At 40.4% G+C, this 24,028-nt stretch overlaps 1 protein-coding gene across 40 annotated transcripts in view; it reads left to right on the top strand.

Annotated features, from left to right (window-relative positions):
• The window catches only part of Elavl2 (ELAV like RNA binding protein 1), a 188,576-nt gene that overhangs the window by 62,374 nt on the left and 102,174 nt on the right, over window positions 1–24,028 (top strand). Inside the window, exon 1 of one of the 40 annotated variants that reach the window (XM_030253234.1) lies at window positions 8,408–8,418. The exons of the other annotated variants lie outside the window; for them this stretch is intronic. The gene's annotated coding sequence lies outside the window, so the exon portion shown is untranslated. Of the gene's footprint in view, window positions 1–8,407; window positions 8,419–24,028 lie in introns of those variants that run through there. 40 annotated transcript variants of the gene reach the window in all.

The following is a 24,028-nucleotide window of genomic DNA, read 5'->3' as shown; positions in this document are numbered from 1 at the left end:
TTGCCTGTTCTTCACGGCAACCGTGGAACATCCTTTCTATTTCTGAGGGACAGCAGTGTGTCTGGCAGCCTTTTTTTTTTTTTTTTTTTTCCCTTCAAACAATGAGTCCATAGGTGTTTGTGAGGTGAGATAGCAGATGCCATTCTAGTTTCTTCTGTCAGGTTTTAGTATGACCTCTTTTTGGTTCAAAGTGAATTCCCCGAGCAGCTGATGCGCCTTTAATTAATCCATTCCCAAGTGCAGAAGTATTCCTGTTTTACCTGCAAGGCACATAGGGGTGTGTGAGTCCCTGAGAATGATTCAAATGGCTTGGCAAAAATACCCACTGTCCTTTCATCCAAGCTGGCGTTTCTGGATATTTTTGTGTCCATCCCTCTAACTCACCCTTTCAGCCATAAAAGCTTATTTAAAGAATTCCTCTGTGATCTCTGACGGGTATTCATTATCCCCGTTAGATCTATCTTTCCAGGACAAAACAAGCAAGCAGGGACTGGATCTATCACATCTTTGAGAGCACTTCTCTAGCCAAAGAATCTTAGAGACAGTATCTCCTTTGCAGAAAAGGCTTTTTTAAAATTCTGCTCTGCAGCTGCCACTTTTGTGCCCGTGTTAATGGGTTATCCTAGTGTTGCAGATGTTTCCTTAAACAAACAACAAACCAACCCTATGTTTTCTGGCATTAAAATATATATTCCAGGAATGTTATGCCATTGATCTCAGAGAACAAAAGTCCGCACCCAAAAAAGGGGTTAAATGAGAAACTTCAGGGCATGGTGGTGTAAGCATTTAATCCCTGTAGATGCAAGCAGATTTCTGTGGGTTCAGGGTCAGCCTGATCTACTTAGCAAGTTCCCTAACAGCCAAGGTTCTATACAGAGTTCCCACAACTCGCCATACCCTCCAAAAGAAAGAAAAGAAAAGAAAAAAAAAACTTTAGCTCTTCGCATAGCCTAAAAAAAATTCTAAGTGATATTTTGCAAAGGCTTAAAAGATCCAAGAAATTATTTTTATAGCTGTATAACTTCCTTCCCTTTAGAATGTTTACTTTTCAAAGGGAAGGAGGAGGAGGCACATTAGTGTTGACTCAGGTTTCTACCATACTGACTAGAAGCAGTAGCTCATAGACTATAAGAAAGGATGATAGAACTTCTTGCCATTTAAGTGTGGATCTGAAGGTCTGGCAGCTAAAGATTAACCACTAAGCATGAGAAGTCATCTTAAGACAGAGTAAGGCACACAATTGCAGGTGACCAGGCTTTATCACTCCACAGGTTGTTTATCATTCAACAGTTGTTGTTTTTGTAAACAATGCTGACTCCAGCACTTCAGCTGAGAATGTATAGCCAAAACACACGATTTTATATATGAATCTTAATTCCACTATATAAATCCGTAAACTAAGAAACCATTTATGAAATGATGGCTGCTTGGGTTGTGGTAGAGTACATTCCAGCTGACCATTTAGGTTATGGCTGCAGCTTCCGTCTGATACTGGATTAGGCTGGGATACTGAGAACTCAGTAGGAACAGACCATGCTTCAACAGTTGCTGAGCCTGTAGAACCACTAGGGCTATCGCAGGCTGGAAGTGTAAGCTGAAAAAAAAATAAGGGGGGATTCTTATGCTGTATTCATTAGCATAGAGAAGCTCTTGGTCCATTTTCTTTTATGTGGATTTTTTTCATCCCCCTTCCCCCCTCTGGTTACTAGGTAAGAGACAGGGTCTCTTAGCTGAGCCGTGGTTGTGACTGCTGTACCGCATTTGATTGCTCCTCAAGGCCTCCTTGGTTTTCAACCTCTCACTGCTTTTCATCCCCTCCCACTGACTTTAGAGTAGACAACTGTTAACCGTCCCCTTTCTTCCTATAATTTGTATACCACTTGTCAGGTCCATTAAAGAGCACTTTATGCTCTCTTTATCTTTATAGTATTATCTATAGTGCTCTTGAAAGTGGGGGTTTGCTATCCTGCACTCTGCCCTCAATGGAATGACTCCATTCTACTTTTTCTGCCTTTTTAATTACTGCTTCTTCTTGTTGTTCTATTTGTGTGCACACTCACATGTGTACCACACTACCTTTGTGGAGGTCAGAGGACAACATTTACAGAATCAGTTCTGGGGACCAAACATAGGTCATAAGACTTGCATGGCTAATGTTTGCCCACTGTGCCATCTCACCACTAATTAGTGCTTTGAGTCAAGCTTTGTAGTCAGACTTGTGTTGAGTTTGCTCTTAGTTCTGCTGCAGCCACTCCTTTCCTGGTGGTTGGTTTTGTTGAGCTTGTGTGTATATGTGCCAGGGTCCTCCTGTACGATGCCTATGCTGGCATCCTGCATGTATGCCTCCTGTAAGGAGTTCCAGGCATGCATGCTTCACCACACTCAGACTTGCACTCTTTTTGCACTCTTGCCTCCTCCTCAGAGTCAGATGCTAACAGCCCCTGGTTTGGTTCTCTGGGCTACTTGTCTTGTAAAAGCTTTTCCTGGTGGCTCTCATCCTTGGCTGCATGTTAGAATTAAGTTGTGTGGATATAACAGTACCAGTGTCCAGACCTTTGGGAGAGAGTCTTGCTGATTTTAGTGTGTATAAAATAGACACTGGCTCTAATAACTGCTTAGCTGATAGGGCGAAATGAATATATATGTAACTTGGAGTCTGTTAGGTCTCAATAAGCAATCATTTGCAGTTCTCAGCAAGTTAATCTTTTGTAAGCCCATTTCTTCATTTGAAAAACAGGGCTAAAACAACCCATCTCATTTAGTTGTTAGTATCATATGAGGCTAATGCCTCCTAAACGGGCTTAGCACACTGCCTGACATATCCTGGCTTAAGCCACTAAGAGCCTTATTCCAGCCAATGTTGTCTCCATTTCCAAAGCCCATGTGCTTTGACATTCCTTGTTTACTGCCCTTTCCTCGTGGCTTTGAATACTTGCTAATTTTACAGATCCAAGAGCCTTAGTGATATTTTAGTATCCATTGCATACTGAAGTGAAAATGTGTATTTATCTCTTAAAATCTACTAGATATAAAAAGAAGCTTCTGAAGAAAATGAGAGAAACGGCATCAAAACTTCTTTGAATAGAAAGGAAAATGGGGTTATGTGGGTGTCATTTCGGAATTTCAGTGGCTTAGATTTCTAAATTCTTCGTCCTCAGTCTTCTTTTGCCTTCCCTCTCCCTCTCCTTCTCTTCCTGCCTCCTTTCCCCTCTCCACCACTGAAGTCTCTGTTCTTGAGAAGCTCTGCTTGTTTGCCTCTTTATGCACCCTTCTGACACTTTCTTTTGTCTTAGTAAGCATCCGCCCTTTGTTTATCTGGAAGTATTTTTTTCCCCACTTTTGATTCAAGGTGACCTTTTGAGTGACAGAGTATGTCTCCAGTCAGAGAGGCCAGATAACACCAGTTGAAACAGCTGTCTTTTGAATTGTAGAAGGTGGATCTTTATTGAAGTGTGTTTTTCAATAGTAAAGTGGGCGGCCTCTCACAGTTTCCGTTGTTCTTGTTCGGATAGTCCAGTAATCACCTTTGGGTTGTCATCATCCTCCTTTGCTCAGGGTCCATGTGCAGTTCCAAATCATTCATGTCTTAGAAGTATAAGAAATCAGTCTTTGCCTGATTTTTTTTTTTCTAACGTAGTCTGAGCTATATTGCTTCTCTCAATGTAAGTTAGATCTTGACAGATTATATCATTTTGATAAAATGAGGTTTCAGGATTTTAATTTTCTTACAGTCCCCTTGACTTTCTTGATGTATAATACCATTTTGTTGTTAAACTACACTTCCTTTTTCAAAGTACATGCGATATGGACTTTGACTGTTCTTTTGGAAGGTGACTTTCCTTCAGTAACAGAGATAAATGCTCAGGTACAGACACAGTTTCTGATGTCCTTGGAAAGCTTTAGAAATCTCTCAAGTACAGCGAGCTGGAGACAGTAAGTGTCTAAAATAGAGTGCAGCATCAGTGAAGACCAGCCAGTTGGCCTTCCAGGACATCAATCAGCATCGCAGGTGACCTTACCTCTTCATGGGTGACTTCATCTCAGACTGTCAAGGGTACGCTGAAGTTTGGAATTCGTATTTCTCAGGAAGTGGAACCTAGTCTTGTCACTTGCTCTGACAACTTCATGAGCTGGGTTCCTCTCCCTGGCCTTTTCAGTTTCCACCATTCTTCTACGGAGGCTGGAGCTGCTCAGTGCCTCAGAAATGCGCGTTTACAGGTTGACCCAGGCCTTGAGTCACTTCTGAGTGGCTGAATAGTTTCAGTGCTATGTGTTCTAGCTGGTTGGTACCTGGGTTCTGGGAGAGGAGGCACTGAGGGTGAGTGGCAGTGGCTTCATGAGATTTCCCTCATTTTGACTATTCCTGCAAAAAAAAAATGCGTTGTTTGTGAAAATATGTGATTTAAAATTTAGGTTTCATCTTGACAATATTTGGTTTTTAAGGGCAATTGTAATTGAAAGACCCTAAGTCTGTTTTTTTTTTTTTTTGATCTCCTGGGACAGAATTCATGAAAAGTTCATAGTGTACTTTGCTCCTTGCGTGGGCCTTCTTCTTTTGTGGCTGTTCCAGTATGTTTTCATTGTTTTGCTTTGAGGTACACTGCCTCTGCGAATCCCATTGCTGGCTTTCTTCATTCCCAGCCATTAGTAATAGTTGTTCCTCAATGGCCCTGTTTATCAGGCAGGTACCTTAAGATATGTGTCCTCAGCCGTGTGGGGGACTTCTTGTCATGTCTGTTTCTCCAAGGAAAGGCATGTAAAATAATTTGACACACTCTGTATTATCACCATGATCTCATAGATTTCAGACATACAAAAGGATGTGTGCAGTGTCAGAAAAGGAATCGAATATATTTTATTTTGTGATTTTTTTTTAATGAAAAACTTAAATTTCTCATTGTACTCCAAATGTGTAAAGATTATTTTTCTGTACACTTTAGTGAAATGTTTGGCACCTAATCTGCTCATGTTACTTATTCTTTACCTATTTTCTGAGCTCCAACTTTTCATATGAATTATCTGATTAAAAAACTAATTGGCAGTTGGATGTAGTGGGTGTGACAGCAGCATCCTCTGCCTACACCTACTTAAGGGCCACTGAGCCAGTCTCCAGGCTTCATTTTCTTCATGTGAGCAAGGAAATGGCTGCACATGGATGCTACTCAGGCTTTCCAGCTTAAGTTTCTGTACTTATAAGAGTTCTGTCTATAGAAACTCACACACTGCATGTGGCCAATCTCGGAGTAGATTGCTCAGAGCTCATGGTTCTCCTTGTCCTTTCCCATGGTGGCACCATGCTGTGTCCCCAAAGACCAAGTATATATAAGATGTTCCTCATTGTTAGGTCTCAGTTTAAATGTCACTTCACCAGAGAGGCTTTCTTCTTTATCACTCTTTTTTCCTCCTGTAGCATCCCGATTTTCTTCATGGCCTTGGAATGTACTGGAGACAGGAATTGACCTTTGGCTTGTTTAATACCTGTACCTCCTGCTACGTACCCTGCATGCCTGACTTGCTCATACTTGTACTCTGGCCAGCCCAGTGTCAGAAACATGGTAGGCATTTATTAAGTGGGTGAATCTAAGTGCACCCCATCCTCTGTTTGAGCACTGCACAGCACACAGTTTTCTTTCTGCATAGTCACTTGTTCTGTCTGGAGCCTTCATCATGGGTTTCCCCATGTCACTGTGACATCATCCCTCTTCACACTCCAGCTTGCATCCTGTGTTGCAGTTCTATTTATGTGTTCTGTTCTTTGCTAGAAAGTAAGTAGGGACCCCTTGTCTGAGTCATCTTGAGTATACAGCATGTTGCTCTGTGTTTTATGAGATTTACCGATTGGAGGAAATGCAGGTGTCAAAGTCCTTCAAATGTGTTGGTATTTGAAGCACATCTAATTTTTAAAAAAATCTTTTTAGTTGTGACTAAAGCCCGTCTCCTAGGATCTGTCATGTCTCATTGCAGTATTTACCTCATTGTTTTCAGGTTGAAGCATGGGCACTCTGTAGCTGCCCAGAGCTGTATTGGTTTGCTGTGTGATTTCTTCAGTTTAGGAGCTCTCGTTGCCCATGTGGCTGCTCTAAGTGGTCCCAGGTTTTGAACGGAGATCTTGCTGCCTTTTACTCTCGGTACTTGGTACTTTGAACCAGCTCTTTTCTGTTTTAGGGGGCTGTAGTTTAAGAGATGAAGTAAAAGTAATTATGCCCAACAAATCAACTGGAAGTAGGGCAAGTCTGTCTCTTGAGTAAAGGTCAGGTACCTTTTACAACTATGGAATGATTTCTCTGTATTTTCTGCCTATGGGATGTGAGTTTTGTTGATTGCCTAGATGAGGGGTACTTTTCTTCTTTGGCTAGGTTAGTATCTTGGGCTATCTGGGCCCTCAGCTGAACTCTCAAGAGGGCATGAGAGAGTTTAATGAGCAGTTGTAGAAAAACGAGGAAAGGGGCTGATGTTCAAAAGCATCAGGATCGTTTGACTTCCTTTTGCTTTTCTCCATAGTTACATGGCCCAACTTCCCTGCCTCCGTCATCTCTCACAACTTGGCACCTCCATCTATGTACATTATTTTTGTGCCCAGGTTTGTTTACCAAGTCTTGGCGGATAGATTGTCTTGCAGATAGCTTCTTTTTCATCAGTAAACATAGACAGAATTGTCTCATTAAACTATACCAAGAAGTATTTGGCTATACAAAGTGATTTTCTCAGTATGGGATGGTTCAAACTAGTTTATCTTCAGAATTAATCTTAGTTCATGGCTTAGCTCTCTAAAATGGCTTAATCCCCTGAGTGACATTAAAAGTATCAGGCGTGTAGTATTAATCACAGCTTCCTGACAATTTGCTGACCCTTCTGAGACCCCCTGTTAAGTATTATGCTAAATTGAGCAAAAATGCCCACTATGTACTGTAGGTTTGGATTCTTACATAGTATCTGTAAGGTATGTTTCTTAAAATGCCATCTGGCTCTCACTGTTAGCTGTTTAGTAAGAAAATGTTTTGATTTGGCTAGCTGCATGAATATTTTTATGCTAAAGATTTTTTCCTTCAAATAATTGATGGTATGTACTACAGTAATTTAAATATTTTGTACTTAGAACATGGCGTTTGATGGATGATGAATAGTCTGCTTTCTAGTAAGTAAAAATATTCTTTTGAGTACGTGAAGAAAATATATCCTAGTCTGTAGGCACAGTTAAGGTACTTGTGTGTGTGCACATGTGTGTGTGTGATGTGCACACCATAACAATACCTTTTTTTGTGTAGTACCTGGCTCTTTTTTTCTCTTTTCCTTTTTTTTTCTTTAAATCTCCCTCCCCTTTTCCCTCCTTCCTTTCTACTTCCTCCTCTTTTGGTCTTGCCAGCTCTGACAGTTTTATAAGTTGTTCTTTTTATCCATTCTTTAACTTCTTATTAAAAAGGGATTTTTTAAAAATTTTATTTATTTATTTATTTATTTTAGCTTGGTATGGTGGTGACACCTTTAGTACCAGCACTGGAGAGGCAGAAGCAGATAGATCTAAATGAGTTTGAGGACAGCCTGGTCTACAAAGCAAATTCTAGGACAGCCAGGACTCAGAGAAACTCTGTCTTGAAAAGCCAAATTAAAAAAAAATATATATATATATACACACACACACATATATAGACATATAGACATATATACATATATATTATACTTATATATAATATAAGTATATATTATGTAATGCAATATATTACATCTAATTATATAATCAATATAATATTCATACTTTTTTAAAGAATGAAAAAACACATTATAGCTAGGAGAACTTGCCAAGGTTAAAATTCCTTCAGAGGTCACCAAAACACTTTGAGCTAGATTTGAACTGGTTGCAGTTGTCCGTGGACCTCGTGTGGGCTTTCACTTAATTCCTGTCTATTGCCATAGATTTTTAGTTGTCTCGTAGTTTTGGGGCAGGAGATGGAGCTCAGGCTGTCAGATTTTGTTGTAAATGCCCACTGTCTCATCTGAAATTCTGAACTCTGATGAAGAACTGAATGAAGCTTTCATTTTATTTTTATGATTTATTTAGTTTGGTGCCAGTGATGGGAACTAGAGCCATGCACATGTTAACTACATAGTCTGTCTACCATTGAGCCATACCTTTAAGCCTTTCACGCCTTTGTTTTAATATATATTCATGCAATTACAATCCTGTTTTTTTATGTTTATTTTTAAATTTTCAGTTAGGTGTATGCATGTGTGTAGGTACAGGTGCCTGCACATGAGTTCAGGTGCCTGAAGAGACCAGATTGCATCCTGAGGTAGATAGTAGGTACTTTTAATTATTGACCTATCTCGCTTAACATCTTAGGTTTTAAATATTGCAAATAGTGGCTGTATTTAGGAACTATACTATATTACATGTGATTAATTTGATTTTAGGTTGCTGTAGTACATTTGCTTCTGTAACATTAATGCTTATTGAAGAACATGATAAGAATATTGTCATGAACAACATAGCTATGAATGTGAGTCAAAAGTTGTCCCTCTGTGTGGTATATATGTATTGTAGGATTTGACACAAAAGGGCACACAGTAAGTTGATCAAAGATAGCATGAGAAAGGAACTCTACTGAGACATATTAGGAGGACTTAGTGTTGGTAAACGTTATCCAGTTGGAGATGTTCCTCTGTGGAAAGCTAGATTCCTTCTTAGTAGATTAGAAGTTTATCTTGAGGGTTAATGGCCATCTTGTGTTAAAAAGACAACCATATATGTGTACCAGTATTCAGAGAAACATAGAGCACCTCAAGTTATATTTTTAGTACATTCTCTACTGTAGTCTTGAGTTCTGTGTTTGAACCTCTCATGCCAGGTTAGTGAACACGTGTAAAATGATTGAAGTATACGAGTATTTAATGCAAATGCCACTCCTTCCTTAGTTTGCATATGGCCTAGGAAGAAGAGAAAACATGTATGTATTATGTATGCCCTTTTGTAGGAGTAGAGTCTTGCTCTCTACACTGGGAGCCATGCTCTTGTTCACGTAGACTGAATTGGAAACATAAGATTTTCTTCTCTTTAAGGAAAATTAGTATGAATTCTGTGGGAAGGGGAGTCAAAAGCTTTAAAGTAATATTCTGCAACTTTAAGGATTCCCAGTTGATAGAGAATAATTTAACATGTCTCTTAAAAACTTCAACTTTGGAGTTTCTCCAGCTTTTTATTTTAGCTTTATCTTTGGCTTTTTAGTTAATGAGACATCGTGAAAATGATACTTTAGTCTCTGCCTGGAGTTATGGAAACCTTCAATACTGTAGAAGTTTAAGAGACTCTTGGAGACATCATTATTATTGCATGGTGGTGTCCTCTCCTCTTTGTTCAAATCTCTATTTCTAGAAAACAGTAAATAATTGAGAGCTATTGTCTTAGGATTTTAAACAAATTGTACTCATATTTGCCAAGTGAATCTAGAGATAGTGTTGTTATGGTGCTTTGAAAACTTATTTAGGAGATAACAGCAGATTTTGGGGAGCACAGGAAAATGCATCCATCACCAATATTGTCCCTTTGTCCTGTTGTACAGCACACAGTCTTTAGGGTTTTGCCTTGGACCCACCTTGGTCCTGTAGCTTGCCCACTTTGCTGTTTTGAAGTAGTTTTTCATGGAAATCTATTTGAGTAAATTAAAGGCAACAGAAAAAGTATGAATTAATCTTCTTCACACTTCTACTCTGTCTTTAAGTACCCTCTTCTGTATCTTGAAATATAATTTGTGGTATATCATGAACAGCTTTGAACTTGAGACAGGGTCATACTGTGTAGCACAGGTAGGCCTGAAACCCTGAGCCTTCTCCATCAGTCTCCCTAGTTCTGAGGTTATTGCTAGGAGCTACAGTGCGCAGTTGGACGTTTGTTGAATGTTAATTCCAAGGCTTGCAGTATACTGTGAGATGACTGTCAGCTTGTCATGGCGGGGGAATAGGTGAGGGTCAGATTCCCCACTGATACCTTCCATGCTTGGGATAAAGCATTCTATGCACTCATTTTTTTGTTACCTCTGAATTCACTTTCTTCTTAATCTCTAGGTATTTCTGTTCTGGAACTTGTTCTGTAGATCTCTACAGAAGAGCAACCTGCCTCTGCCTCTCGATTGCTGGAATTAAAAGCATGTGCCACCACCATACCACTGCCCTGCCCTTAGCCCCTGTCTTAGTTACTATTTTTTGCTGTGAAGTGACACAATGACCAAGGAAACTTTTATAAAAGAGAACATTTAATTGGGGGCTTGCATACAGTTTCAGTGATGACTCTGTAACTGGTATGGTGGGTAGCCTGGCAGCAGAAAGACCAGCTGACATGCTGTTAGAGCAGTAGCTCAGAGCTTACATCATATCCACAAGCATGGCACACAGAGAGAGACCAATTGGGAACCATGTGAGCTATTGAAATCTCAAAGCCTATCCTTCATGACACACCTCTGCTAATGAGGCCACACCTCCTAGTCCTTCCTAAATGGTTCACCAGTTGTGGAAAAAGTATTCAATCAGAGCCTGTGGGGACCATGCTCATTCAGACCACCACAACTCCTTATAAGTGGCATTTGTATGGATAAAGGTGGCTTTCTCTTAGAACCCAGGGAAGTATGAGTAAGCCAAAGCAGGTCTGATTTCCAAGTGCATTTAACACATGTTGTGGTAATATTAGGATATTAGTAATACAGAATTGGTGCTTCTGTTTTGCTTATTTCATGGAATATTTTGAAGATGAATAGATCTAAAATTAAAAATCCTCAGTTTAGGTAATTATGATATGTGTGAAGTATTTGTATCAATTTACTCTCCCCAGCTTATTGTTGGAGTATCTCTGTACTGTGTCTACAGTGAATTCCTGGGACATTTATACTAGGGGTACCCTTACTTGCAATTCTCTGGTCATCTGGACCTGTCTGTCCATCATGTAGAGTAGAAAAAGCTATGCACACTTTAGATCTTTTGCCTCTAGGCTGTCATATTATTTTAATTGGGACCTACATCACAGGAAACAGGCTGACATGGCAGTCTTGGGAAAGCTGCAGAGGAAACCTCCCATTCATAAAGGGTAGTGATATGTGATACCTCTATGGGACTGTAGATTCTGTTATAGACCCTCCCTGTCTTAGTCAGTATTCTATTGCTGTGAAAGATACCATGACCAGGTAACTCTTATAAAAGAAAGCACTTAATTGGGGCTGGCTTACAATTTCAGAAGTTTAGTCCATTATCATTGTAGTGAGGAGAATGGCCGCATACAGGCAGACATATAGGTGCTATAGAGTTGCTGAGAGTTCTACATGTGGATCTGAAAGCCTATGCCAAGTGACTCACTTCCTCCAACAAGGCCATACCTTCTGATGTCTCCCTAATGATCAAGCATTGAAATATATGAAATATATGAAATATATATGAAATATATATGAAATATATGAGCCTATGGGGTCCATTCTTATTCCAACCACTGTACTTCCCTAGACCCAACCTGGTGTCTTCTTTCTCCTTGTTAGGAATGGGAAGTGGGTGAGAGAGACTGACACCACTCCAGTGAGACAGTTCAGTGGGTAAAGGTACTTGTAACTGTTTCTCAAAATTGTTCTTCCTTGAAGAGTAATGCTTCCCACCCCCACCCCTCCTCCTCCAGCGTTTCCTGCAGTGTCAATTGCTAATAGTTTCTTGGTTAGTGGTGGAACTTTGTGTCTATGTGTCTCCAGGTTGGAAATTTTTCTGGTTTCAACCAGTATAGATCTCGTGTGTGCTGTCAGTCTCTGTGTATTCATATGTGTTATCAGCCTTGTTATGTTTGGAAGACATTGTTTCCTTGGAGTCATTCATCACCAGGGGCTTTCTTAACACTTCCTCTTCCACATAAATCTCTGAGCCTTGAGGCAGGACGGGTTTGATGAGGACATCCTACTTAATATGCCAAAGTCTCTTACTGTCCATTATCCAGATGTCAGTCGGTCTCTATGTTCATTACCGTCTACTCCAAGAAGCAGCTTCTCTGATGAGGCTTGAGTGATACACTGGTCCATAGGTATAGCTATATGTCATTAGGAGTCATTTATTGTTATATTCCTTTAGCAGACAGAATATTATACTAGATTTTTCTGTAGGGCCCATGATCTATCTAGTTTCAGGTTTTTGGCTTCTTTAGCAATGTCAAGTATGAATTCTATCTGATAGACTGGGCCTTACTCCAATCAAAACTTGTTAATCCCATAACATTTGTGCCACCATTTCTCTTACTGATAATTACTCTTCTCTTCCAGTAAGATGCAGAGTACCTTACAGCAACACAGATTCTAGTTAGTAGAGGTCAAACTTCTAGTGGGTACCAGCTCAATTTGTCTGCGTTTAATGACCCAAGTGTTGTCAGTGTAGGGCCTTACTTACCATCAGGTTGTGGAGGGTAACAGGTAGCCTGTGATGTTTAGGGTTAGGTATATGGAGCCCCATTTGACCAATGACTCAACAAGGTGTAACTCATTCCTGGCACTGAGATGTATTTCAGTTCTAAATGAAGAAAGCTACTATTCTTTAGTTTCAACAAAGAAAGATATATGGGTCATTGTAGGTAGAACAAAATGGTGTGCTGAGAGGTTCTGCAGAGCCCTGCACAGTGGTGCCTGCCAGCTTTGTCTTCATCTGACTGTGGTAAAATTCTGACCTTTGTGACCTTTAGTTGAAGTGTTCACCTGTCTTCATTTACTACTCTTGCATCCATCTCCATGAGCCTTTGTATGTACTCCATACTCTGGTCCTAGTAGTGAGTGTAGACTCACTTTCAGCTGAATTCCAGCACATGTAGTTTCCATGTTTTTGGAGTGAATCCTGGGTATATGCTTAACAAAGATGGGTTTAAACAAGCCTGTGTATGTGGGGCAATGCATTTACAAAAATGTTATTTATGCTACCCCAACACTGAATTTTAGTTAGAAGTTGTCAGTCAAAGAGTTCTGTCAAAGGAGGAGTGGTGTCTCCACTCTGTTTACAAAACTGACTGAACTTTTGAAGTGAGGCTGGAGAAATGGTTCTCTTCAGAAAAATGGTTAGGCTCTTTTTTGTCAAGCCATCTAGATTAAAATAATAGATGATGGTGAGAAATATTCCTTTTAGGCTGATTTGGAAGAACCTGCAGACATCATTGCTCTAGACTAACATGCATTGGCTAGCACTGGGCCCTTCTGAAAGTCTTACCAGTGATGAAAGACTGTTAACCACCAAGTGGTTTGCATGTTCAATCTACTGTTCTGCCAGAATTCCTTTAAAGAAATACTCACTTTACATAAGACAAAATTATAGTAGGGAGGGACTACTACTCAGAAATCCAATCAGAAAAGATTCAGCCAGTGCATCTTTGTAATTTCAAACTTTGATAATAAAGCAGAAGTTTATTTAATGTTAACTGCACTGCGGATGCCATGTGCTCTTTCCTGCTATTCTCTAAAGCTTTAAACATTGGGAAGCCAATGCCTCATTTCTTTTTGTTCACATTCATGTCTAAACTGGGTTGTTTTAGTTAGAGGTAGTTTCCATAGCAGCGGGTGACTTTGCCTTTTTTTTTTCCTTATTGGATGAAACATTTAGCATAGGTCAGCCAGAATGGCTGTAGGTTCTGGAAGCATTGTATGTGTTCCTTTGACTTCTTGGGGTTCAAGGCTACTCAGGAAGGGGGAACTTGGAATGTTCATGTCTTGTGTACCCATGTTCTGCTCACCTTGTATAGGTGCCTGGTATCTCCAATGTGTCAGAGAAATTGTTTTCTGACCTGATTGCTTCTTCTAATCTTATACATTAGACCTAGGCTTAAGGACAGGGGTACACACTTCACATGTGGTCTTGGTTTTATTTATGCTTCTTTGTTGAGATCTGCTTGTCTTGAATTGTGATGTGGTGACAGTGTGACACACATACACCTGTCTTCTTTTCTCCCTCTGCTTACTGAAGCCTGTGTTCTGATTAAACCTAACAGCTAGGTTTTTGGTGGTAATGTTGGCTTAACTCAAAGCTTGAGGTTATACTGAAAGTAATTATATCCTGAAAGGGATATGTGTATGTTAATGGTGGGCCATGGTTGCCTTTCCTATACAGACAACCCAAGATGATTTTACTCTTGCAGGTACTTGGGGTTGTGATAAAGACTCTTCCTCTTGGCAAGGAATGCAAGCCCATATGGCTAAATAAGTGAGTGTACACCTGCTGCCTTGATTGCCTTCATGGCTATTATTCTGCTTTGTTAGAATTTTCGTGCTTATGACGAAAAGGCAAAGACATGTAAGGTGCATGTGGGAGGTGTGGATTTCCAGAACACTGGATCGTTATTATCTTGCCTAACTCAGTGTTTCTCAGAATCCTTGGTGAAGGCAGTATATCTCCTCTTTGTAGATGGATGCTCCTTTTAGTCAGAAGAAAGGTAGTGAGGATGCTGCAGGTGAAGAGAGCTTAAATAACAGTGGAAAGCAGACTGGAAGTGAATGGAACTGTTGGGGAATTGCTAGGATTTATTGTGTGCCATGGCAGTGCTGGGCATGTGATAAATAGGTGGCAGCTTCCTTAGGGAGGTGAGGCAGCATAGAGTCAGCAAAAGCCTTGCAAAGTGATGGTTGTAGGATGTTGGCTATTTGGGGGAAGCTCCATGTAGTTTGGAATTGGAAAGTACATTGCAAATGGGGTAAGCATGCAAGCAAAGGAGACTTTCAATGGGATTCTAACCCTAGTTTCAGAGCCCAGTGTTTCTGCTTTGTACATGTGTAATGAAATCCTCATTTATAGGTGGGCTAGGTGTGGTACAAGCCTAGAATCCTAGCTCTCTGAGAGACTGAGGCAGGAGGATCATAAGTTCAAAGCCTGCCTGAACTACAGTATGAGTTTAAGGCCGCCTAAGCAACTCAGACCTTGAGACCTTGTCTCAATAAAGTAAGAAAGAAGGCTGAGTGAGAATATGGCTCACACAGCACAACACCTACTTCGCAAGTACCAGGCCTACCTGCCTTCTATATTCCCCTCATTTGTAAATTGAAGATCATATATATAGTTCATTGAAAATAATATATAGAGCTCATAATGCGCATGATGATTAAATGAATTTTTTAAATTATTTGGCATAGAATAAGTAGTCAATAAACAGTAGCCTTTTTTCTTCTACCTTTCCCTGTTTTAGTCAAAGGATTCATTGAATTCTCCAAAAGGCAGTTATATTAACAACCTCTTTTTGTATCAAAATTATGCAAAATCAGTGGGGATTCAGGGTGCCTTATTTTTCTTTTAATTAAACATCTCATAACCACAGTTAATGCAGGCTTATAAAAACCATGTTTAAATTTAGGTTGGCTTGAATGGAAGAAACATGGTGAGGGAATGTGAGTGACCCTGTGTGATTGCGTCACTTTCCTGATTGTGAACAGACACTCCTCCAGCACTTTATGGTTTGTATTATCAGTCTAGGTTCTAGAGTCTCTACTTCCACGCAGAAGAAGATGCTTGCCTCATCCTGGAAAACCTTATTTGTAAAATAAGCAGGGTGGGTGGTGAATTCTGAGTATTAAAGTTCTAAGAGTCTGAGCAGTACAGGATGAAATACCAAGGTGGGAAGGAGGAAAGCCAGGTGGATTCTCTCTCTCTCTCTCTTTTTTTTTTTTTAAAGTAGGGCATGCACTTAAAAAAAAAAAATGTATTCACTTTGCATCTCACTGTCCCCCTCCCGGTCACCCCATCCCACAATCCTTCCTCCCTTCTCCTCTGAGTGTGTAGGCGGGCTCTCCTGGGTATCTACACCCCCCACCCCCAGGCCCATTAAGTTTCTGCAAGGCTAGGCAATCCTCTCCCACTGAGGCCAGACAAGGCAGCTCTGATAGAAGAACATATCCCAGGGACAGGCAACAGCTCTTGGGATACTCCCTACTCCAGTTGTCAGGACCCACATGAAGAGCAAGCTGCACAAATGCTACGTATATGTGGGGAGGCCTAGGTCCAGCCCATGTATATACTTTGGTTGGTGGCTCTGTCTCTGAGAGCTCCAACGGTCCAGGTTAGTTGACTCTGTTGTTCTACTTGTGGAGTTCCCATCCATCCCCTCCAGGGCCAGCAATCCTTCCTCTTATTCTTCCTTGAGTCCCCAAGCTCCACCCACTGTTTATCTGTGAATGTAGGCATTTGTCTGAGTCAGCTGCTGGGTGGAGCCTCTCAGAGGATAACCCTGCTAGTCTCCTGTCTAAAAAGCATAACAGAGTATCATTAATAATGTCAGGGATTAGTGCTTGCTTGCCCATGGGAAGGGTCTCAAGATGAGCAGGTTATTGGCTGGCAATTCTCTTAGTCTCTGCTCCATTCCCATGACTGCAATTTCTGTAGGCAGGATAAATTTTGGGTGAAAAGTTTTGTAGGTGGGTTGGTATCCCTATTGCTCTGCTGGGGTGCCTGCCTGGCTACAGGAGGTGGCCTCTTCAGGTTCCATATCCCCAATGCTGTGAGTCACATTAATCATCCACATTAATTCTTGGGCCCTTCCCTTATGCCAGGTCTCTGTCTCATCCTAGAGATTCCCCCTACCTTCTCACCATCCAAACCCCTCCCCCATCAGTTGTAGATTGCCATTCATTCTCATGGCCATCTGGCCATCTCTCCTGTCCCTCCCTTCAGCAGATCCTGACCTCCCTCCCAACTCCCCTCCCCATCTCTTCTCTTTTCCATATCCCTCCTTCCTCTGCCTCTCATGACTATTTGATTCCCTTCTAAGTTAGATTTGCACACTCCTCACTTGTGCCTTCCTTGGGTTTAGCTTCTGCGGCTGTGTGAAGTGTAACATGAGTATTTATTTTATGGCTGATATCCATTTATAAGTGAGCACATACCATGCATGTTCTTTTGGAACTGGGTTACCGCACTTAGGGCAATATTCTCTAGTTCCATCCATTTGCCTGCAAAATTCATGTTGTCTTTATTTTTAATAGCTGAATAATATTCCATATCATGGATGTATCACATTTTCTTTATCCATTCTTCAGTTGAGGGACATCTAGGTTGTTTCCAGTTTCTGGCTATTATGAATAAAGCTGCTATGAACATAGGTGAACAAGTGTGTTTGTGGGATGGTGGAGTATCTTTTTGGTATATGCTCGGGAATGGGATAACTGGGTTTTGAGGTAGAACTATTGAAGGCATACACTTTTAAAGTAAGGCAAGTTAAATAGCTAAAGCTGTAATCCAGATGTGAGGCAGTGCTTTGGCTGTTGACACTGTCTATATTTAAATACAGTATTTAGAAATCTGGGGTTAAAAATTGCAGCAATTGAAGTAAAAATTTCCATCTTTCTTTGTCACAGTTTGTGACTGTGCTAAATGTAGTTTAACATAGTAGCATCTGCTTTAGATGTCCAGGATAGGTGATGACACTAATGATTAGGAAAATGTTTTCTGTCCAGTGTTCCCATTTCATATGAGAGCCTTCTGAAATTCTGGAGTCTTGTTGCCCATCTAGATGTTAGGAGCTACAGAAGGGGTTATCCAAGCTTAACCTGAAAGACTGACAGATTTTCTATGGTAGCATTTTAAAGAAGCAGTTTTCTTTGTCTAATGATAATGATACCAGCCTCATACTCATTAAGCACTTTAGTTTGTAAAGTGCTTTGACCTATTTTCTGCTTGATATTTGTACATAACAAAACCTTTTAAAGAAAGTAGGCCCTTTCCCCCCTCCCCGTTTCTCTCTTCCAAGAAAATAGATAATTCGAGGGCTAAATAGTTTGAGTCTCTGGAAAGTTTTTCTTAGGTTCACAGACATCTCTACCTTCTTCATTCCTTGTAGTCACCAGGTGATAGGCCCTGTTTTCAATAACTTGAAAATATGCTGTGTATATTACACAGGTGATTCTGCACACAGAGACTTACACGTTTGTCCCACTGTTCAGTTCTAACTCAGGGAACTAGCCCTGTGGACTTGTAGTGACCTTGAAGCATGTATTTGGAGTGTTCTCTGCACTACTGGTGTGAGTATGGCATGAAGTCGGAGCCACAGAAGTGGGGTGAGCACAGTCTTTGCTCTGTAAGAGGGCAGGGGCATTGCCTGGGGGCTGAAGCACCTTGACTTGTTTCCCTCTTAGAAGGGATGTCTGGGTCTGTGTGAGAGGTGGGATTAGTAGGGTGTGAGGAAAAGAAATGTGTCCCTGTTGTGTGGTGGTAGCTCAGCTTTAACTCATGGACATTCTTAGGCAACCTATCTGCTAGAAATGTCCTTGGGATGCTTCCACCAAACTCTCCTCTCATTGGAATTAAAAATAAAAAATTACATGTTAATTGGTGCAAATTGTTGGAATGTAGTAAATAACCAGAAGTTTAATTTCCATAACAAGTCACAGATGTACCTAAGCCATTTTTTTTTCCTAGCTGGGATGTAGGTTTTAAATAAAACTGCCATTAGAGGAGAGAGCAGGAGAGCTGGATCAAGGGGAATAAAATAATTATCTTGGTGTGACTCTTGTCTTTAAAGATGCCCCAACTTACCTCACTAAATAATTCATATTCGTGTGTCTAAATTGAATTCATTTACCCCCTTGGGACTTCACACAACCTAAAAGAAAAATGTTACATAGGTAAATTCCAGTAAGAAGGCATACTTTTCTGAGATAAGGGGAACGGATTATCATGGACAAGACAAAGGAGGGTGTTACTCTGCTTCCCCGATGCCTTCCCCGATCATTGTACAGTTTTATGTGTCCTAGTGTACTATCTCTTAGTTTCTAGTTGCTTCTAAGTCCTACAGATTAGTAATCTTGCAGCGTTATGAGGAAAATATACATACCTTGTTGTATCAGCTGACATTTCAGATGCTTTTATTTTATATAAACTGCTTAGGGTTAAACGCTAACTATAGCAGTTGAGATTCTTCTTCTCTTTTCCTTTTTGTTTTTTCTTTTTCTTTTTCTTTTTTTTTTTTTTTTTGTCCTTTTAAATGACAGTGAAGAGTAAAATGTTACCCTAAGTGGCCATATGGAGGATTGTGGCCCTTTATAACAGTTGTGAGTTAAAAAGTGGTATTTCTGTCCATAAGCCTTCCTTGTCTTTTATATTCCCTTTGAAATTAAGCATTTCTCCTGTTCTGGATCTTAAATATGACAGAATATTTTAGTGTCTCTATCATACAGAGGAACCATGTTTTTAACCTACCTTATGAAAACACTCAACTACTGGGATTAATTTGAGGATTTCCAATCAGCCTTTCACAAAGTGTTCTACCCTGAGGGAGTTCCTGATAGCTGTGATTTCTGTAGAAGAATGTGAAGTTAATCCAATTTCTGTGCTGATTACTATGTGAGCTGTCTTAATTTAGCAGTTCACATCTATCTGCCTGTATGTAACAACCCTGCTACAGAAACAGAAGGCATAATTGACTTGATTCTCACTGTACTCCTGTTCCCTTTTAGCTTCTGCAGCCAAATAATGCCTTGGAAATTAATTAGGCCCACTGAGGCTGGGATGAAAGAATGGGGTGGCAATGATTCATCACCAGAAGTTAATGGTTTAATATATTCCATGCTTTAACCCAGACATAGTCAAACCACAGGCCCATTTCACTATTCTACAGTAGGACAAATGGCCCCATTGAGGGGGAGTGTACTCTCACTTCATATTTACTAAATGGTGTCTGTAATTTTAAAACTTTTTGGGGAAAACAGATTTTTCTTGTTCTAGAGTGATTTAGATGGATTCCTAATACAAACCAACTCTCTTGGAGTGGTGGCAAGTACGTTCACTCGTTCATTCATTCATTCATTCATTTGTTCCTTTGTTGTTTCTAGACAGGGTTTTCCTATGTAGCCTTTGCTGTCCTAGAATGAGCTCTGTAGACCAGACTGGTCTCAAATTCGCAGAAATCTGCCTGCTTCTGCCCCCGAGTGCTGGGATTAAATGCACGCACCATCATGTCAGGCAGGGGTGGTGATACTTTAAGACCAGATCCCATGAAGTAGCCCAGGCTGGCTTTAACTCAGTCATACATGAGGCCTGGGATTGCAGGCCTGTGAAACCTTGTTGCAGGACTTTAGCCTGTAAAATGAAATGATAGTTGAGTTTTACATTTGCTATTAAATGGATGAATACTGAATTATTTTTTGAAGAATACACTGTAAAGAATTCTTGCAGAGAATAAGCTTGATTTACTACCCACTTTTTATGCAAGGTTTCCTGAGATTTTTTCCTTCTCTTTTTCCAGCTCTCTGTGTGGAAACCTTTCCTTTGTTTATTCATCTTGTATTCTTAGTCCCTAGCAAATAAAACATATTTTGGTGATCTTGTTCAAATACAAGTAGTTGGAAAGAAAGCCAGGTTTTTTGGTTTGTTTGTTTGTTTGTTTGTTTGTTTGTTTGTTTTTTGGTTTCTGTTTGCTTTGTTTTTTTTGATGGTGAATTTAAGCAGTTTGCTGATACAAAGTGTAGGCATTGAGCTATATGCTTTCTCTAGAGTATATCCAGAATTTGATGGTTTCTCCCTGACAGCACCTTGGTCAAAGTCTCTGTCATCCTTATGTGCCTGGGTTACTGTGAATACTTGCCTGGCCTCATTTCTTCAGATGTGCTGAGCCCTGCTGGTCCTCCCACTCAGGAGCCACATAGAAGTCTTTATCTTGAACACTTTTGTAGTTTCTTTTCTTCAGATGACCTTCACGGCCCTATGCGATCTGGCTTCTTCACCTCTCTGACTAGCTGCTCACTCTCCGTGTAGCTCTTCATTGCTCTACAAAGCAGCCTAACTTTGACATGCCTGGAATATTTGTCTTGATAGTTCAGTGGGGTCTACAATTGTTTTCTCTTCCATCCCAAATTGCTGTAACAGAACAAGTAGCAGCTTTGTTTTTTAAACACAATACATGTACTGTCTGACAGCACTATAGGTCAGAAGTCCGTTCAAAGTAGGTCTGAGTCATTGAAGATGAAGTTCCCTCTGGAGCCTTGAGGAGAAAAGGTTTCCTCATCTGCTTCATCCACTTTACCTACTAGAGGCTGACTGAAGTCCTCATGATGCTGTGACTTCTGGAAAGTGTGACTTTCTCATCTCCTCCTTTGATGTACAGGAGTCATGGATAATTCTCTGCAATCTCCTGGGTGGTGTGGGACAACCTAATGTTTATAAGATCTGTTTATTAGCATTCTTAATTCCCCTTGCTGTGTAACATGACAGATTCACAGACTTAGGGGAATGGGTTGCAGACATCTTGGGTGGACTCTTCTCTCTGCACAGCAACCAGCTTACTTTTCTTTGAAAAAATACTGCCTCAAAGGTTATCCTCTCAATGACATCTGCTGTCTATTAATTGAAACTACCACCATTATCTCCACATTCTCAATGCTACTTCCTCTGCTCTACATTTTCCTTCATTTCAAAGCATGCTTTCTCTATATGTGTTCTTTCTGGTTCTGCTTTATACGTCCTCTATTGCACCCTGGTACTTTTTTTCTTGCAGTCTAATAAAACTTCCCATAGACCCTAAGAGGTGCATGCAGATGTCTGTTGAATGGGGGAGCAGGAAGGGAAGGGTGAGCAAGTCTTTTTAATTTAATTTATTTTCCAACTGACGAACATGATTGGCTATAATAAGCACAGGACAAAGGGATGAATTTAGGGCCCTGATCTCACCTTCATCCACAAAGCCTTTAATCCTGCCAGCTCTGAATCCAAACCTACAGATGCATCAAAAGAGACTTGACTTGTGTGTAGAAGCTGTAATGGGCCAATAGATAGGTCTAGCTGCTGAAGAAAGTTTCTTGTTGTATTCCTGCAGTGGGTTGGTCCGTTTCTAATCTCAAGGACAAATATCTGAGTCTGAGGTTGAAGAATTCGTGGAGCCGATGAGATAAAGTGGCATAAGGTTGACTTGACAGGAGTTTTATGATCCAGGGGTTTCTATGAAGCTTGAAGACTAATTATTGTGTAGGACCTATGAAACAGTTCTAAAGAGAACACACCAACTGTTCACCCTTGTAATCATGGGTTCTCTCTGATTTCAAAGCTTGGTTGAATATTCTTTTGTTTACTTCAAAAAAAAAATCCAGAAATGTATCATGAAGCTGTCCCTGTCAAGGAGTTCAGTGGGAACAATAAAGTATTAACTGCAGCAGTGGTGACCCCACAGACATGTGATTTCATCTGTCCTCATGCTGCTTACTCTGCTCTCATAATCCATGCCCCTGCCTACTTTATGTTCCAGTTTCTTAGCATGAGTTCACTAAAGGAAGAAGGTGTCTGATCAGGATTCCATCTCCCCCAACTCTACTTTTTAAACTTTAGAGATAGGTGACTTCCTTCCACCTTGTAACTCAAACTTGGTATTTAGAGGAAGTCTTGCTGTACAGAGGGAGGACATTGCTAGGGTTCTGCTCTGGTGATGTACACCTAGCCCTGAGTGTAAAGTCCAAGGTCATTGTACCCAAACTGGATATTGTAGTCTGAGAGAGACACTTGTCCTTGCCTTTAGCGATGATTCTTTTTTAGAGACATCATTTGTATTTGCCTAGCCTTCCTAGCCAGTATCAAATTAAAACCATTTAAGACCTGTAACTTAATAATGGATTTCTGAATTCTTTTGTATCAAAATTTATTTTCTTTTGGCTTGGCTTCTGTTCTCTTGGCTTTTGACCATTTTGCTAAGTGATCCCAAAAGCCCACATGGTCTATCTTCATAACCTCATACTGGACAGAGGCATGAAACTTACCTGTGCCATATTTCAGGATTTGTTTTGACTTTTGAGTTTTTATAGTTGGCAAATGTTCTTGATGTAGAAATCACACACCTGTTCACTTCAGAGATAAATGGTTTCCTTTGCTAAGGCCTGTAATACCAATGTGTATTTCAGGGAGTGAAGGTAACTGGTGGAATGCTCCCAAAATGGAAAGTGTTCTTTCATTGTTATGTTTGTTGTGAAATATTTGAGGCAAGGCAGAAAAACAAACTGTTGAGTTTACATATATTAAAGATGGTGTGATTCACCCTTTCAAATCCCTAAACTCTGAAGAAACTGCTCTTGTTCCCTGGTACAGATCTTTCAAAGGGAGACCATCAGCAAAGCAAGAGAGTAAGGCACTGGGCTTGTTTGAGGGACAAAGAAGGCTCAGATGCCAAAGCTGGTAATAATAAAGGATGCAGGGTGCTCAGTGTCTGTAGTGTACCTCGTGTTTGATCTGATAGGTCACAGGTGGCTGTTGATGGTTTAGGAAAAGCTCCCTGGAAAAGTTAATGTGACTTGAGATGAGGAAGGGCCATTGGAGAGGCTATAAGTCTGAGAGTTCATATCACTTTTACTTAATTCTCCACCCCCTTAATGCAGTGGTAGTTTTCATACTCTCAGGCTTAAGTCATGATAGACCAGTGTGGTACCACTGAGCCAGATTGCCAGCCTGGGAACTGGTATGAGGGTGGCACACACAGCAGAGGAGTAGAATGTTGGGCACACTGAGCCAGCCTTGGTAGGAGCCTTGGAATGAATGATCATCTCGTCACACTGCTATGGCTCTGACTTGGATAGGTCTGCTCTCTCTCTATCTGATGGAATTGAAGCTTAGGAATCCGCTCTCCTAGCTCATTCATGACACCAGGTGAATTTGACAGGAGAATTCTCAAGATATTTTAAAAGTGTTTTTTGACTAGAGTCTGTCTTACATGGTGACTCTTTGGAAGAGGTTTGAAAATAGCAGAGATTATCTTAGTTTACAGAATGTTTTTGCTGTTGTTTTGTTTTTAAACTATGGAGATTAAGAAATGGAGACTTTTCATGTTTTTATATGTAGCTGGGCCAGTGTGACTTCTCGAATTCTTACTGTTGCCAGCTATGAGAAACACAGTGCTAGTTTTGATCTCAGAATTCCACCAGTGTTAAGAACATGTAGATGCACAAGTACACAGTAATGTTTGCAGGAAGTATACATAATTGAAAGAAAAAAAGGGAAGAAAAAAATGAAACATGGAAAGCTTTAGTGTCTGTGGTAGCGAAATTATACAACCACGAAGAGAAAAAGCTCCCTTCCTGCCTTGCCCTGT

The sequence above is a fragment of the Mus musculus genome, chromosome 4 (genome assembly GCF_000001635.26).
Source record: "Mus musculus strain C57BL/6J chromosome 4, GRCm38.p6 C57BL/6J".
NCBI classification, from domain to species: Eukaryota; Metazoa; Chordata; class Mammalia; order Rodentia; family Muridae; genus Mus; species Mus musculus.
Note: the sequence above shows the minus strand (reverse complement) of the source record. Positions and strands in the feature narration are given on the sequence as shown.